The sequence below is a fragment of the Gymnodraco acuticeps genome, unplaced genomic scaffold (genome assembly GCF_902827175.1).
Source record: "Gymnodraco acuticeps unplaced genomic scaffold, fGymAcu1.1, whole genome shotgun sequence".
Classification (NCBI taxonomy): domain Eukaryota; kingdom Metazoa; phylum Chordata; class Actinopteri; order Perciformes; family Bathydraconidae; genus Gymnodraco; species Gymnodraco acuticeps.
The window spans coordinates 288,590-304,478 of record NW_022991131.1 but is presented as its reverse complement, the minus strand read 5'-3'; positions in this window follow the sequence as shown (position 1 = coordinate 304,478).

Below are 15,889 nucleotides of genomic sequence, written 5' to 3'. Positions count from 1 at the left end.
GGTAATAACCGGGAAAGCATGACATGGGACCTTTAAGTGGAGGAAGCTCCTTAGAGACAATGATCTGGCCATCAACTGTAGTTCAAATTATATTTGCTCTGAAACTCCAGATGACATAAAAACCTGGCAACTGCAAACAGGGTTGTCATACTCGGTGGAAAGGCAGTCTTAACTATAAACTCAGATCTATAAGACCCCAGTTCAACATGAACGAAAACACCCCAACTTTAAACAATGTCTGTTTAACTATTTTTTCCTTGGTACACCGCCATTCCTCTCCGGTGCGTAACGTAGCCACTTCTGCACTCCAACCCTGAATGTCAATTCCGTCAGCCTGCGGTCAAATTGACGAGCAGCAGCTGAAAAAAAAGAAGTTACATTTTTTGTTTATTGAAATAATAAGAAGAAGAAAGCTGCAATGGATGCGTTCCAGTGTGTACTGTTTAGTGTACTAGGTTTTCAGGCGGCCTTAATTGAGCAATTCACCCATCAACCACATCTTCATATAATTGATTCACACTATTACTCATTTCTGTCTACTCGCTCTGTGTCTCAGAGGACGGTAGTGGACAGTTCAGAAACGTGCCCATCAGTGACATCATCAATGGTCATTTCCAATTAGCTAGGAATAATGTCACTGGTAGGCAGGTTTCTGAAATGTCCACAGCCCACCTTTGAGATGCAGAGCGAGTAGACAGAAATGCTGCCATCCTATTATGAGCATTAATGAGGACCACTTATATGAAGATAAGGATAAGAATGGATGCATTTTGCATCCATTCTTATCAACTTGAGAAAGAAATGTAAAAGACTTATGAATTAAATTCAATATTTGCCAAATCTGTTGTAAAGTAGTAAACCTAGTATTTTGAGGTGCAGGCTCACCAAACATGCAGTCCTTTATCAGCGTGTCCTTGAAGGCCCTCTTCTCTCCCTTTCCCACCCAGTTGAAGATGCAGGCTAGACTGTTTGTCATGGCAGCGGATAGCATTCGCCGGATCATATTTTCCGAGTTGGTCCCTCCGACTAATGCCAGGCGGGTAATCTTAACAGACGAGAGAAAATGATTAGTGTGCTACAGTGTACTATGTAAATAGACATCTTCTCATTTATAAATAAATACAAATGTAATGAATTTGAACACATTTGTATTACCTCTAAGGAAGAAATAAGACCACTACTGTGTCCAAACTAATCGACAAACAATGCCAACAACCAAATTGGCAATCCTAAGAAATTGTCAAATATTGATTAAGAAAAATATTATCGTGATTCGCGAGGCGTATTTTTACAATATTTCTGTCAAACACACATCCAAGTGAAAAAGAAATGTAATGCATCCACTCCTACAATTCCAGACATAAGCCCTTAAGATTTCAAACAAGAAATGTAAGACTTTTAAAACTTATAAGGATCCACAGGATACCTGCAAATGCATACAGAAAATATTAGAAGCCTCGACAGATTATAGAGAAAATGCTTTGTGTAAAAATTGTTCACCATCTTTCGACGGACTGCTTCCTCCCTCAAAGCAGCTTCAGTCTCATCAAACTTCTCCTCGTTGGTGAGTGGAAGCATTATGGGGAAGTTGTCTTCTTGTGACTTTGGTCCAGCTCCATGAATGTTTAGTTTAGCAAGTTCCGTCTTTATAAAGTTAATGTCACGTGAGATCTGCTTCACCTCCATACATAGCTCGGTAAGCATCTTCGTGGTTCTCATGGCAGCAATGTCTTGAAAATTAAAAAAATAAAGGTTTTAATTTACATTTCAAGGATAGATTTTTAATTTCCAATAATTTAGAATGACACTAAGTAACTCACTGATAAGTGTTTGCCAACAGTAACCATTAAAGCTGCACTATGTAACTTTCCTATTTACCCTGGATTTGAACACAGGTCTCCAGCACAACTGCTGAAATATTTACCACTGAGTTTATAGAGCCTGCCTGCTTGCTCGGGGGAGAAATTTACCATAAAGTCATAATTTTTGTCAAACCAAGGTCATGTCTCACCTAGATAAAGGATCTAAATGTCTCAATAGAAGAGCAGGGAGACCAAAATCAACCACCCCAATTTTAAGTTATATTGTATTAACACTACCATACAGATTGGACAAAATAACATTGTAATCACAAAAAGGTTACATAGTGCAGGTTTAAGTGCTTACATTTTAAGCCTTAACACCATGACAAAAAACATGAAAAGATGGGAAAGTCACAAGGGATAGGTTTCTCAATTCAGAAGGCATCAGTACGGTTAAGAACCTGCTCAGAAAATGATACTTGCCTTTCAACACTCTGCTTGATTCCTCTCCATATAATCTCCCCCGTGGTGTTTCTGGAGCTGAAGGGGGGTGGGATGGGTGCTGCGGGGTCAGGTGAGCCAAGCCCAGTGCGCTGAAGTCAGCTAATCTTGAGCCATGTGCATAGCTGGCACCGCCGTCTAAAAGACAAGACACCATTATTAATTGTTTATAAGTAAGCCATGAGAACCATTGGCCCATAGGAGCCGATATCCTGTTTCCGCAGCATGATGTAGAAGTACACCCCCTGGACATGATGTACAAGTACACCCCCTGGACATGATGCTAGTATGTCGCAGGGACTTAACCCAATCCAACCCTTGATACTGAGTGCCAAGCAGGGAGATATCGGGTACCATTTTTAACAGTCATTGGTATGACTCGGTCGGCGATCAAACTCACAACCTCCCAATCTCAGGGCGGACACTAACCACGAGGCCACTGAGCTGCTATTCATTCTTTATATTGAACATGAATTTGGGAATTTTCCAAAAAAAAACAACATTTAAGATGAGAAATACATACCATTCCTTGCTTTCTCTAATGGCATAGCGTGGTAGGGGCTGGAGTTATATGTTGGCAATCCTAGAAAAAGAGAGAAATAACTAAATAAGGCAAATGAGCACTATTAAAGTTGTTATCCATGAGCACCATATAGCAATTGCACCTAGCTAGCCCCATATAGTTACTTTCCAACTTTAGATAAAGGAGACCTGAGGGATGAACACACTTGGCTACAGAGTGAGTAATTAAAGAATAGTTTCCCACCTAAGGTGCTGATAATTCCTGTGATCCAAAGATAAAAGACATAATAGCCTATTAGTCTACTTAATAACGAGGGGTGCACTCAAGTGGCTGCCGATGACAATTTATTCAGGATACAGAAAATATGACCAACGTTTCGGAGAGACTGAAACATTGGGTCATATTTCCGGTGTCCTGAATAAATTGTCATCGGCAGCCACATGAATGTGCCTGACTTTTACACCATTAGTTTTCTTACCATCATTACAGTGGTCCATTGACTGGTCCAACTCCGCCAAATAGCTTCCACAAAAGCCTACAATGAGAGAACACACAACATGAACTATGAATGCTGTAACTCGGACAAAGCACATGTACATACTGTCCGCCCGGAGGTAGTAGTGTGAAGTAGGGGTCGACCGATCATCCAGACCGATATTCCGCATTTTACAGATTATCGCTATCGGCCTTTTTTTTTTAAAAATCAAATTGCCGATAAAACTTTGGATCTGATGCGGCCGTTTCTCTGGTTGCAGTCACCACTCTGTACACAAGCAATGTCCCGATCCAATTCTATCAGTTTCCCAGTTACACAGGGTAGCGTCTCGCAGCGGATAAACTGTGAGGGGGGGGATTGCTAGTGGAGCCTCGCAGCAACTCTGCTTTCTGCACCACAATCTGGTGCTGCTGAATTGGGACTACTAAATGAGTGAGACTCAAATATCAGAAGTTCAGAACAAGTTTTAGTAGTTTTCATTTTATTTCTATTTCATTGACTTTACTCAGGGTCACAGAGGAAACCAGTTTTAAGATGTTGAAAAGTTCAGCAAACATAAAAAGGCATTTCAAAGAAGTTGTGTTGGAGTTTGTGTTATTCTACATTTTGAGACCAAGATTTTCTGATTTTACTGCAAATGTATATCGGTTCCAAATATCGGTTATCGGTCTCGTTGATTACTAATAATCGGTATCGGCCTTGAAAAAGCCATATCGGTCGATCCCTAGTGTGAAGTGGTTCACTTACCATTGTCAGCCTGGTGAATTGACAGAACATCCTCCGAGTGGCTTCCTCCAGAGGCTAAAAGGGAACAAAAGACAGGAATAATGGATGCTGTAACTTTTGAACACATATCACATGACTGATGTTTGAATGTATTGTTGGAGGAACTAAATGCTTGTAAATTAAAGCTCACATGCAATTACATATTGTTCCTGCCATTTTAATAAGTAATGACATACCACTGCTTGCATTTGGGGTTGGTCCTGAGGGGTACTGGCTGGATTCTGGGAGCACTGTAGGACAATGAACATCAGGTGGCTTGGCAAATCTTCTCTTCACACAGCTGGTTTCTGACTCCCCATCTGACTCCATGTACACAGGATTTGGTCTGGAAAATAAAAATGAAACATTCAACATTCCCATTAATTGAACTAATTTGCCCCATGGCCCATTTCTGTAGAATGAGGCCGCTTGACGTACAGGTACACAGAGATGACACTAGTCTATCACAGGACTGGAGGTGGGGTTTTTACTTATTGTTTACACAGAAACCAAGGATTATATATTTCAAGAGGGAGCGATCAAAGTAAACATCCTAAGCCTGCTTCCTCCACACTGGGAGTGCTGTGACCACTTTTCCATTGCATCTTATGAGCGGTTGGGTTCTTTTGGTTCCTGCCTATGCACGCATACTGGTTCTTATCAATGCGACGTTGTTTGATAAGGGTTAAAGTCAGGCCAGACATGGAACCTGACCTCCTACAGGAATTCAACTGTACCTTACTCTTCTTTTCCCACGTGCACCTGCTTCGTCCTCAGAGCTCAGATCAGTGGTTGGACATCCAGTATTCACATACTTTTCTTCGTATCGTTTGGCCTTTTCCAATGAGTCTGTAAAAGAAAAAGCATAAAATAATAGGATGACATTTTACTGACTAGTCTCACTTGTGACACATATGTCATATGTGGTATGGCACCACACACATTCAAACTGCCATCCATAAAACGTGTGGATACCTATATACTTGAAAATAGACAATAGTAATGCAGTGACTACTTACCACAAGTAATCAAGAGCCGGACATTCGCATATGTGGTCCATCCTTTATGGGCCGTCATGTGTTCTTTAAGGGCCTTCAAATACATGTTTTTTGGGGGCCATAACAATTTACCTTCCTTTAGACTGAACCAGCTGGCAAGAACTGTTGCAGCTCCGCCATTTGGAAAAAGTACAACGGCCCAAAGCACCACCTCCCTTTCCATTCTGTATACAATAAAGGAAATAATGTAAATGATTAAAAAAAAAACCTGCTCATAAATCATAAGATGTCATTTACTCGCCCAGCAGTATGAGCGGTATGCTACTGCATATGAGCTATTGGAATAGCTATGAGGCCATTTCCTTCTGACTCTGGATACAGAACACATTTACGTTTGATACATCCAAGTTTACCAACCCCGATATTGTCACACAACTCTCTAACCTTGTATGTACCTATGCATGAGGACTCGCAGGGATAAGTGTAATATGATTCTTGGTGTCTGAACCTTTTGTAGATCACATATACCTCATCTTCTTCCTGGACTATATTCTGCACTACTGCAATACTATGTCCCACCTCAATACAATTATCCCCCTGCTTTGTAGACAAGGTAAAACGACTACTGGAGACCTTTGTGTACTGTACAGCAACACCGAAATGTTGAGGGAGTGGACCATCAGTGTGGATTTTCTGTAAGACTGGTTCATCTGTTGGTAATGGAACCTCACAACGTGGCTGTTCTGACAACCTTTTGACCACCTGTTGTAGAGGTTGGTGTGGCTTGCGTAAAAGATGCTTTATTTGGCCAAGATAATTCTCAAAAGGGAATCCTGAAACATTATCTAAAGGTCCAAATTGTTTGTATTCATCGGCTAAATGTATAAGCTGGTGTACACTGAACACAATCTGATCCCTGCCATACAACTGTCCAAAGTGTTCCACAAAGGAAATCATCAATCTATGCGCTAATTCAACCTTTTGGCCAGAAATTCCAGGAGACAAAAACAAATACATGGCCACTGAAAACAACATAAAGTTGTCATAAATCTCACTGGGAAGGCAATCCTTCAGAACTACAGGGCCCCAGTACAGTATGAAGGATCGGAGCTCTGTAGCTTTCCAACGATCCAGCTCATTCAAACCCCTTGGCTTGCGATTGAATTCACAAGGGGTGTGGGAATGTAACCCCAGCAGTTTGCTTGATATACTGTTAACAGTTTGTGAAGGAAGCCTAGTGGCTAGATTGCCCTTTAACCACATATTCAACAGTTTTCTCATCACACCAAGACAACAGAGGTGCATATAATCTATTGGGAATGAAGAAACCATCTTTACTGTCCCTGTTAAAGGACTGAGTGTCTGTTTCAAGTGATGTTCTTCATCAATCATATCACAATAACTTGAGTCTGTCCTGAGCCTGACATTTGTTTCAGGATAAGTCATTTTCTTCCTCCACACACCATGTTGATCACACTTGTCACACCCTGAATAGCCATTATGTGACTTGATATTCTTAACGTAGGCTCTGGCTGGAGCATCACACACAAATGAGGAAACCAGTACTTTCAATCGGTTACCATTATGAACAACGCCATTAGCCAGTACATTTTTAAGGTCGCTAATAAATTGCTGCAGATACTCAACAACACACTTGGGCTTGTTTAAAGCACAAAAGATACCGACAATAAATGGGGACTTAGTATAATCACATTTCAGAATTGCAAGTATAGGCCAGAATTGAAGTCTTGAACTCTTAAAGAGAGGGAGACCATCTATGTTGAACTGTAAAGTAAGAGTTCTGAGGCTCACTGGTAAACTCAAACATTTCAATCGTGAAAGTATCCCTTGCACCAATCCAAAATGGTAGTACTCGCCACCTTGCATTTGAGTGGTTGCAACATCATGTTGTGTTCTAAGCAGAGTTCTTCCATCCTTAGGGAGCATAGGGTGAAAAAGCTTTAAGATGGACAGCAGAGCAGACAAAGCAACCAGATTGATTGAGTAGGATGTTGCCCAATATCTTAGGCTCCTCATAAGCAGATCCTGACTAGGCTGATGCTCGTCATGGCTGTCGGAGTCAGAATCTGATTCAACATTCCCAGCCACACTACCATCAGTATGATCATTTCCCATTTGTACATGATCTGATTCAACGTCATCATCTCCAGCTAAACTACCATCAGTATGATCATTTTCCATGTGTACATGGGAAGCTAGTGGTGTATCTAGTTGGGAAACGTGTGAGATTCTGAAGGGTGGTTCCCTATTCACACAGGGGTCTAAATGTGACTTGTTATTATAAAGAGTTTCCTCGTATTCCTTAAGGATATCTTTCTCCATGTCCCTTACAGTTCTGATGACTCTACGTCTTTTAGACCAATAAGAAGCCATCTTAGGTAAAGAGAGGTGGCACTGCTATAATTACTTTACTTGGCCTTGTGTATTGCAGTGATCCCCTTGACTCGTCTTGTAGTATAATCCTGAAAATGGAGGAAAACAAAGCAGATTAAAAAACAGTATGCATAAACTAACAGTACAAATATATATCAGTGCAATGCAAATATAACTGTACTGACGAAATTCCCTAGAATTACACGTTTTATTCCATGGGTCTTCAACCAGGAGTCCAGGACCCCTAGGACATACATTTTACCCAAATATCCTATATGATGCTTTAGCTTGACTGTATCAGACCAACTTTGATGTAATTTCTGTAGGATGTAGGGATGCCAGAAACTGACCATGATCAAAATCGGCGGGGTCGGTGTGTAGCAAGCTGCAGCAGCAGTCTGCGCAGGGCAGCCTGCGCTGCTGGCTTCCTCCAAGTTTTACAGTCAAAACTGGTGTTGTGACCAATGGCCATTTACAATTATTAATACTATTACTATTATTAGTCTATATTTTGGTTGAAACTAAGCCAGAAAAAAAACAAAAAAACATAAATAATAAAAAAATATATAAATAAAATCGAATTTTAAAAATAATCTTCGATTATGGAGACTGTAACGAATAATAGATGAATCGTTGGCATCCCTAGTAGGATGGTAGTTTAATGTCAGATTGTGTTAGCTAGTGTATCTGCTGCGTTAGCTAGGTGCTAGCCAGGGCAAGAAAATATCAACTGCGTCATGCGATGAACTGTTTAATTAATTTATGATATAGGCTATATTATAACAAAAAATATGCACAATTTCACCCAAATATCCTAAATAATGCTTTAGCTTGACTGCATCAGTGGACACTTTATGTAATTTCTGAAGGATGGTAGAGTTTAATGTCAGATTATGTTAGCTAGCGCTGCGTTAGCTAGGTGCTAGTCAGGGCAATAAAATATCAACTGCGTCATGGGATGAACGACGTTAAATTCGTTGATGATATATATTATTATAAGTAATTAGTTCCCACTTTTGCGCTCTGAATAGCCTAAAAAAACATAACAGGGTGTAACTGAGGTGAACATATAGAGTAGGCATGCACAACGGTCACGTTACATTTCTTACCGATTTGTGATATCTGTCTCTTCTCTTCAGGCGGCTTGGCGGCAACTGAACTGCCTGCCTTCCTCCACACCCTGAGGTGTACGCTCTTTCACGTGACCAACGTGCTTTCAAGATTAAGTGCAACGTGCAACGTGCAACAGGCATGACGGGTAATCTGTGACGTTTCGCTCTCTCAAAACTTGGGCCATTTTGTCTTCATGCACAGCAGCTCTCATAGGAAAGAACCAGACCCCGCCTCCGACGCTGGATCATGATCTCGCCCGAGAGGGGATAGCGCCACACGTTGAAACAATGTCAATTCAATGTAGGGAATTTCAACGTTGAAAAACCGGCATCTATATTACATTGATTCAACAACATTTTTTCAAACGTTGAAATGGTATTTGTAAAAACACATCGAATCAACATTGATTTTTCAACCTCAACCAAAAATAACCAATCTAACCAAAATCCAATGTTGAATTAATATCTTTTGCTATCTGGGTTGCTACATTCCCACAGGTATGTCTGTAGTTCCATGATTTAATTATGTAACCCAGTGTATTAATAAGTGATCACTACAAGGGTATGGAAATATGGCAGACAAGGTGGGAGGAAGACCAGAAAGGGAGGAGATACCACAAGTTACAAAAATCAGTCATAATAAAGGAGGAGATCACCATCACTAGACTCAAACTGGATCATACAGGATTAAACGGCTTAATGTTTTTAATGGGAAAATGCAAAGTTGAAGAATGCAGGGGGTGTGGAGTGAAAGAAAATGTGGAACACATCATAGTACACTGTAACATGTACAAAACAGAGAGGGAACAACTAAGAGACAGGGTCAGAGAGGCAGGAAGGGAGTGGAGCCTGATGGGGACACTGGGAACAGAAGGTGAGGGGGTAAGAGCTACCAGGAAGGGAGTGGAGCCTGATGGGGACACTGGGAACAGAAGGTGAGGGAGTAAGAGCTACCAGGAACCCTAACATCTACATTCCCACAGGTATGTTGATGTGTTCGTGGAGCTTAAACAGCTTTTCATTGGTTAATAAAGGTCTCGTAGAGCTGTAGTTGGAAGAGCAGATCTCCTGACAGCTGACAGATGAATACAGATGAAGAAGCCAGGATATTACTGCAGGCAGGAACTTGTTTCTGTACAATAAATCAGATTTAGATCTACAATCACTGAAGTGTCCTCTGTTGTCTCTGTAGCATGGAGTCCCGCTGCCCTCTTGTGGCTGACAGAGGAAGTGCAGAATGCATTTCCTTTTATTTCCCTCTCATTTGTTTACCTGCCAAATCCAGAACTGGAAACACATTAAACATCATAATGTCGGTATTCAGCGTGAGAAAAACATAGTGTACAACATTTTATTCAACACAACCTTTTATCTTATTCCTGTAGGAATATTTGTTGTTGATCAACTTTTCATTATCAACTATTTTCTACCAGCAGAAATGCCTGACAAAGAGGATTTGCAGTCTTCCCTTGGTTGGTTTTGAACTAGGGTATTTGGACTGTTGGTAAAACAAGCTGTATAGTATTTCACATTTGAAGCTCAGGGAAATTGCAAAAGGCGTTTTAAACTATTTTCTGAAATGCTATAAACAAAAATGTTTAATCGAGGGAGAAGCCTGTGAGTAATTGGTAATAAATCATTACTCCTAGAAGTCCAGTCAGTGTTGGTGGACTTTTCCAAAGCCTCTGAGAAACCAAAAGACCTGTGATGATTTTCTTTTGGCACTAGAAAATGTTGTGGCCGTTTGTCTGACTGAATGCTGACGTTACGTGTTTACTCAGTAGGGTTTTTGTCAGCAGTTCACATCAGAAACAATTCAGAGATAATTCCCCCGGGGGCTTTTCTGACAACACACTCTCACTCCATAATCGTCCAGGAGCGACGTTTGGTCAGTGTCCGTGGCGTGCAGTTGTAACGCTCCTAGGCTCCTTCAGCTTCATAAAGGGACGCAAATAGCTTTCAACTGATTGCAATGTATTCCCATCTGCGGCGGTATTTGACGCTCATGGAAGCACGGCATTCGTTTGTGTCGGCTGCCCTTAAAGGCAATGTGAGCATCCATTTTCATTGGATAACGGACAATTGTACACCCGGAAGTAAGTATTCCCCTTACTGTCGATTGATTTTACAGTGATATCTGCACTACTCATCAACCAAAAAACACTAGATTATCCTTGTTAATTACACAACATTGATTGATTTAAATTGTGTGCAATGCTTTTGTATTTTTCCCCTTCGATTCGGAGAAACAAATATTTTCTACCAGCAGAAATGCCTGACAAAGAGGATTTGCAGTCTTCCCTTGGTTGGTTTTGAACTAGGGTATTTGGACTGTTGGTAAAACAAGCTGTATAGTATTTCACATTTGAAGCTCAGGGAAATTGCAAAAGGCGTTTCAAACTATTTTCTGAAATGCTATAAACAAAAATGTTTAATCGAGGGAGGAGCCTGTGAGTAATTGGTAATATCGTCTCTACCAACTTTCCAGAATATTCTGTTTTGAAGTTTCTCCAGAGACCCTTACTTCATGTGTCTCTGAGTTTTGGGGGAAAGTTCTCGATGTTTGAACTGATGATTAGACTGTCCTGCATCGGCAGCTAAAACTTTAGACACAACGTTGGAATAACTAATGACCCAAAATCAATACAGCATTGTAAACGCGACAAGTAGGGCAAATCTTTTTTAATAGTATTTTGGTCTATTTCTTATTGTTGAAAATGCACCAGTTTTTTTATTGAAAGGTCTATTTTTAGCAGCTCTAGTAACACCCCCCTCCTTTTATGGGATTTGAGTGTTTTTTGCATTTCCTATTTATATTTTTATGAAAATCCTGCTGTTTCTATCGGAAAATCTTGTGTCTTTTCAATTGCTTTCATATCATTCAATCCACTCCAAAGAATTTGTATAAGAATAGGCAGGAAAAGGAGGACAACATCTGCCGTTTTTTAACCAAAACTCTCTTTTGAGTCGTCACCCTCTATCCAAATCTGGGCTGAAGTCGAATAGTCCATTTAGCTTACCTTCCTAACGGAGTGAAATGACCCGGAAGTCCCTCAGTGGCAGCCATGATAAGAGCTGATTCTCGAGATGATAGGAAAGGAGGTTTCAAACTTCCTTTATAACCTCCTTTAGCTTAGGAACCACTGGACCTCCCTCACCGAGAGGAGAGGAGAAAATGCTGCCCCACAATGCATTGCAGCCGCGGCATGTGCCGTCACACAACAGTCGGCCGTTCACGGAAACAAACGATTATGACCGAGAAATGATATCATGAAAGTTACGGTGCTTATTAAGCTTTTTAAAACGTATGTGGTAAGTTGCCAAAGTGCTTTGTTCTGAACGTTCATCAGTATTATAATCAAAGAGAGAAATATGAACGTTAGTTTTTACTGAAATGATCAAATAAAGTCAACATTTCACTGAGCTGTGTGGGGTTTGTTCAACTTTTAAAAGATGTTGATATACACAGTGATAGATGTTAAGGACTAACGTTTATAATAAATACATCTGTATTGATTTTAAGATAAAGCAAAGCAACAGCATCAGAGCACAGAGTCTCTAGATGAGTTCACAGGAGTCCCTCGTTCTTATTGAACATCCATGTTGTAGTCCGCTGTATAGAGAACTGTAGTTTCCATAGTTTCCCCACAGCAGCAGACGCACATTCAGGACGTCCGCTGGCGCATCATAAACACGTGGGATAGTGAAAGTGCAGTCGATTCTCTAAAGTACCGCAGTCTCTTCTCCTAAGTCCTTTTGAATTCTCCTATCCACTATCCCTTAACCCCGTGACCTTTCACTCAGAGATCAAGGAATAGACGATAGGGTTAGAATTTAGGAGCTGATTTTTGGATTATCCGACTGCAACCCTGGACTTTGTTTGTTTGGCTTCTCTACGTACTAAACAGTATGTACAATATATGAAAACGTCAAACATCCTATTGTGGTGACCACCTATTAATACACTGGGACATAATTCATACATGGAACTACAGTTGGGGGTATTGTTCCCACACGGACATGTTATGTGTTTATATATTTTGTGTGCCCTCCTGACTTCTCTCTCTTCTTCCCGGACTGCAACCGGATAACATTACCTTAATTACTCTCTAATAAAGTACCCTTTTGCACCTTCCTTGCACCGCCTCTGACTCCCTATCTCTCGGCACTACACTGGTGACCCTGACAACGTCTCGAGAAGTTTCCGGGACGGACCCGAACACGGCAAAAGAAACGAAAGTTTTTTTCTCGAAATGCCGGGGATTTGTTTAATCGTCCGTGGCTGCCACCGGCACGCGGACTGAGGCTCGGTGCATGCCCCGCAGAAGAGCTGGGGACGTTGCTCGCCATTCCCGCATCGGCATTCCAACCAACAGGGGATGGACCCGGGATGGACCCGGGATGGACCCGATTGCTACCTCGTGGGGTTGTTTCTTCGGGGCGTGCGGCTGCACGTCCCGGCTGCGCTAGCTAACGACGACTAGCAGCTAACCACGTGAGCTAACGACGGCTAGCAGCTACCCATGGCTGCCAGCTAACGGCTAACGGCTAGCTGCTAACGGCTGTTGACAATTAGTTGGTTAACATCTGATTGTTAACAATTTTTTCCGGTGCCGGAGAGGAGGTTCGACCAGCCGGATGACCTCATGTGGACACTCGTTTTTTTCACCACCTCGACGGCGCCACTCACGTTTTCATCGGCGCCTGGGTGGCGCACTCCTGGACCCCGTCTCGCCTCGACGGTTTTGGACGTCGCCCATGCTCCATCGACACATGTGATGCGCGTTCCGTGACCCTGTCTGGCCTCTCATCTGTCCACAGCTCCTTCCTCCCGGGGAGACTGCTCCTGCCTCCCGGGGCTACCTCAAGGCTTGCCAAGGATTGTGTGCCCACTGCCGCTGTGCGTTTGCCTGCGGCCGGGATGCTCTCCTGCTTCCCGGGGATACCTCAACGCTTCGTGCCAGCCTCCGCTGCGTGTCTGCCTGCGGCCGGGTTGCTCTCCTTCCTCCCGGGGATACCTCAACGCCTGCTGAGGACTTCGTGCCCACCGCCGCTGCGCGTCTGCCTGCGGCCGGGTTGCGCTCCTTCCTCCCAGGGTGACTATTCCTGCCTCCTTGGGATACCGCTCCGTCCTCCCGGGGACTTCATTTGCCACGACACCTACTGCTGCCCCCTTACGATGGCCCGTTCCGGCCGGCCCCCAGTGTGGGTGCCCTCGCCCTCGTTAGGGCCCCTGCCCTCTCCTGCGGCCCCCTTTCGTCGGCCCGTTCCATGGCCCGGCCCTCACCTGCGACCCCACCCTCCTCGGCCCCTTTGGTGCTTCCTCCCGGACGCGGGATTTTTTTTTGCCATGTTTGAATTCTGGGGGGGCTTGTGTGGTGACCACCTATTAATACACTGGGACATAATTCATACATGGAACATCAATTGGGGGTATTGTTCCCACACGGACATGTTATGTGTTTACTATATATGTTGTGTGCTACCACATTAACATTACCTTAATTACTCTCTAATAAAGTACCATCTTGCACCGCCTCTGACTCCCTATCTCTCGGCACTACACTATACCCTTTTACTTCGGGAGATAAGAACCAATCTTGTTTTTAAGGCAGTGCTGACAGCTCAGAGAATTAAACATAGAAAGTATTCTGTCTTCGCCTAAAGGACTTTTCCTTTCTTCCCTGGAGGCACAGAGGCATGAGTTTGCATGAATATTAACTGACTAATATATTTCTAATGCTTTTAATCTAATCATCGTTTAGATATTTTTCTTCCATACTCTTACTTCGGCAGCTCTCCTAACATTTATAAACCTGTTTTTCCTATTATATAATCTACTCAGAACTGCTCTTAAGAAGATTGAACCATCTCGCACAGCTAGAGCGTTAAGATTGTGGAATCTGTTAGTGTGCGCGTGTAACCGAGTTATAACGGGTGGTGTAACATCCTGGTTAAATTAGAGAATTACGCCATCTGGTGTTACAAACGTGTGCCTGCATTGCTGTAGCTTTGTTACCGCAATGGATTGTGGGAGATTCTCATACCGCGTGAGGATCTTTTGAGAGCAAGGTGCTATTGTAATATGTCGGTGGACAAAATGTATGTTATTATTTTATTAGGACAATAACGTTCTGTTGTGTTTGTTTAGTTTAATGTTAGTCGTTTAAAGGTGGGGTAGGTAAGTTTCAGAAACCGGCTCGAGTGCACTAAAAACCGTGCACCGAAAATAATCCGCCCCTTCCTTCACCTCCTCCAACACACATGAACGTGCACATGATGTCAGCAGACTGGTGAAAGTGGCCGCCTGTTGAGGGCACGAGATAGATTTGTGCGTGCACGAGATGGAAGGCAATCCAATCCGTTTAGCCGTACTTTTTAAAGTATTACGGCTTCCACAGATGCATTTTTTTTATGGATTTTTTGTCAAAGCACTTAAGATATTCATTGGGATGTTAAGAGCATTCCATGGAATATAACAAAAAGTGTATCTCGAGCCGGTTTCTGAAACTTACCTACCCCCCCTTTAATGCTCACAGCAACATGTTTGTGTGATTGGCTATTTGTGTTATATGATTTATTAATGTGATCATCAATAGCTAATTTGAGCTAATAGGCTAACGTGAGCGTGGTGCTATCTCTCCAACAGAACGCAGCTCACGTGTCCATTGAAATGCAGGTATGTGAGTTTTGTACACCAGTTTGTTTATGTTTAATGTTTCACATTGTGTATACTACCACTATACGATCATTGTTGTGTTGTTGATTATTGGACACTTCTTTTGAGATGTTGACACCGCGTGAGGATCTGTTGAGAAACGCAGCTCACGTGTCCATGGTATGTGTCCATTGAAATGCAGGTATGGAAATAAACTGAAGTAATCACCAGCTCTGAGTGGTCTGTTGCCGAGGGGACACTACACCGGGGTTACACGCGCGTGCAAAGTGCCCCCAGACAGTTTGTTTCTATGTGTCTGCCAGCACAAGAAAGGCTCTTGAGGCCTAGGACCCGGTTCTAGCCAATTTGCTGCCCGAGGCGAGATTTGTATATTTTTTGAGACAAATTGAAAAGTGTAAAAAGTGTGACGATAGAAAAGAAAACTAAACAGATATTACTCTCCTCCTCACATTAATGCATACAACTTACATAAATATCATATTTCAACGTGTAGATGAAAAACGATCCCAATATGAATCCATAAACTCCTGCAGTAGATTTACAGACAGCTGTAGCTCCAGCAGGAGGAGACCCGCTCAAACTGACGTTGAAGTTTCAAATGTGAACGACAGGCGCGGAC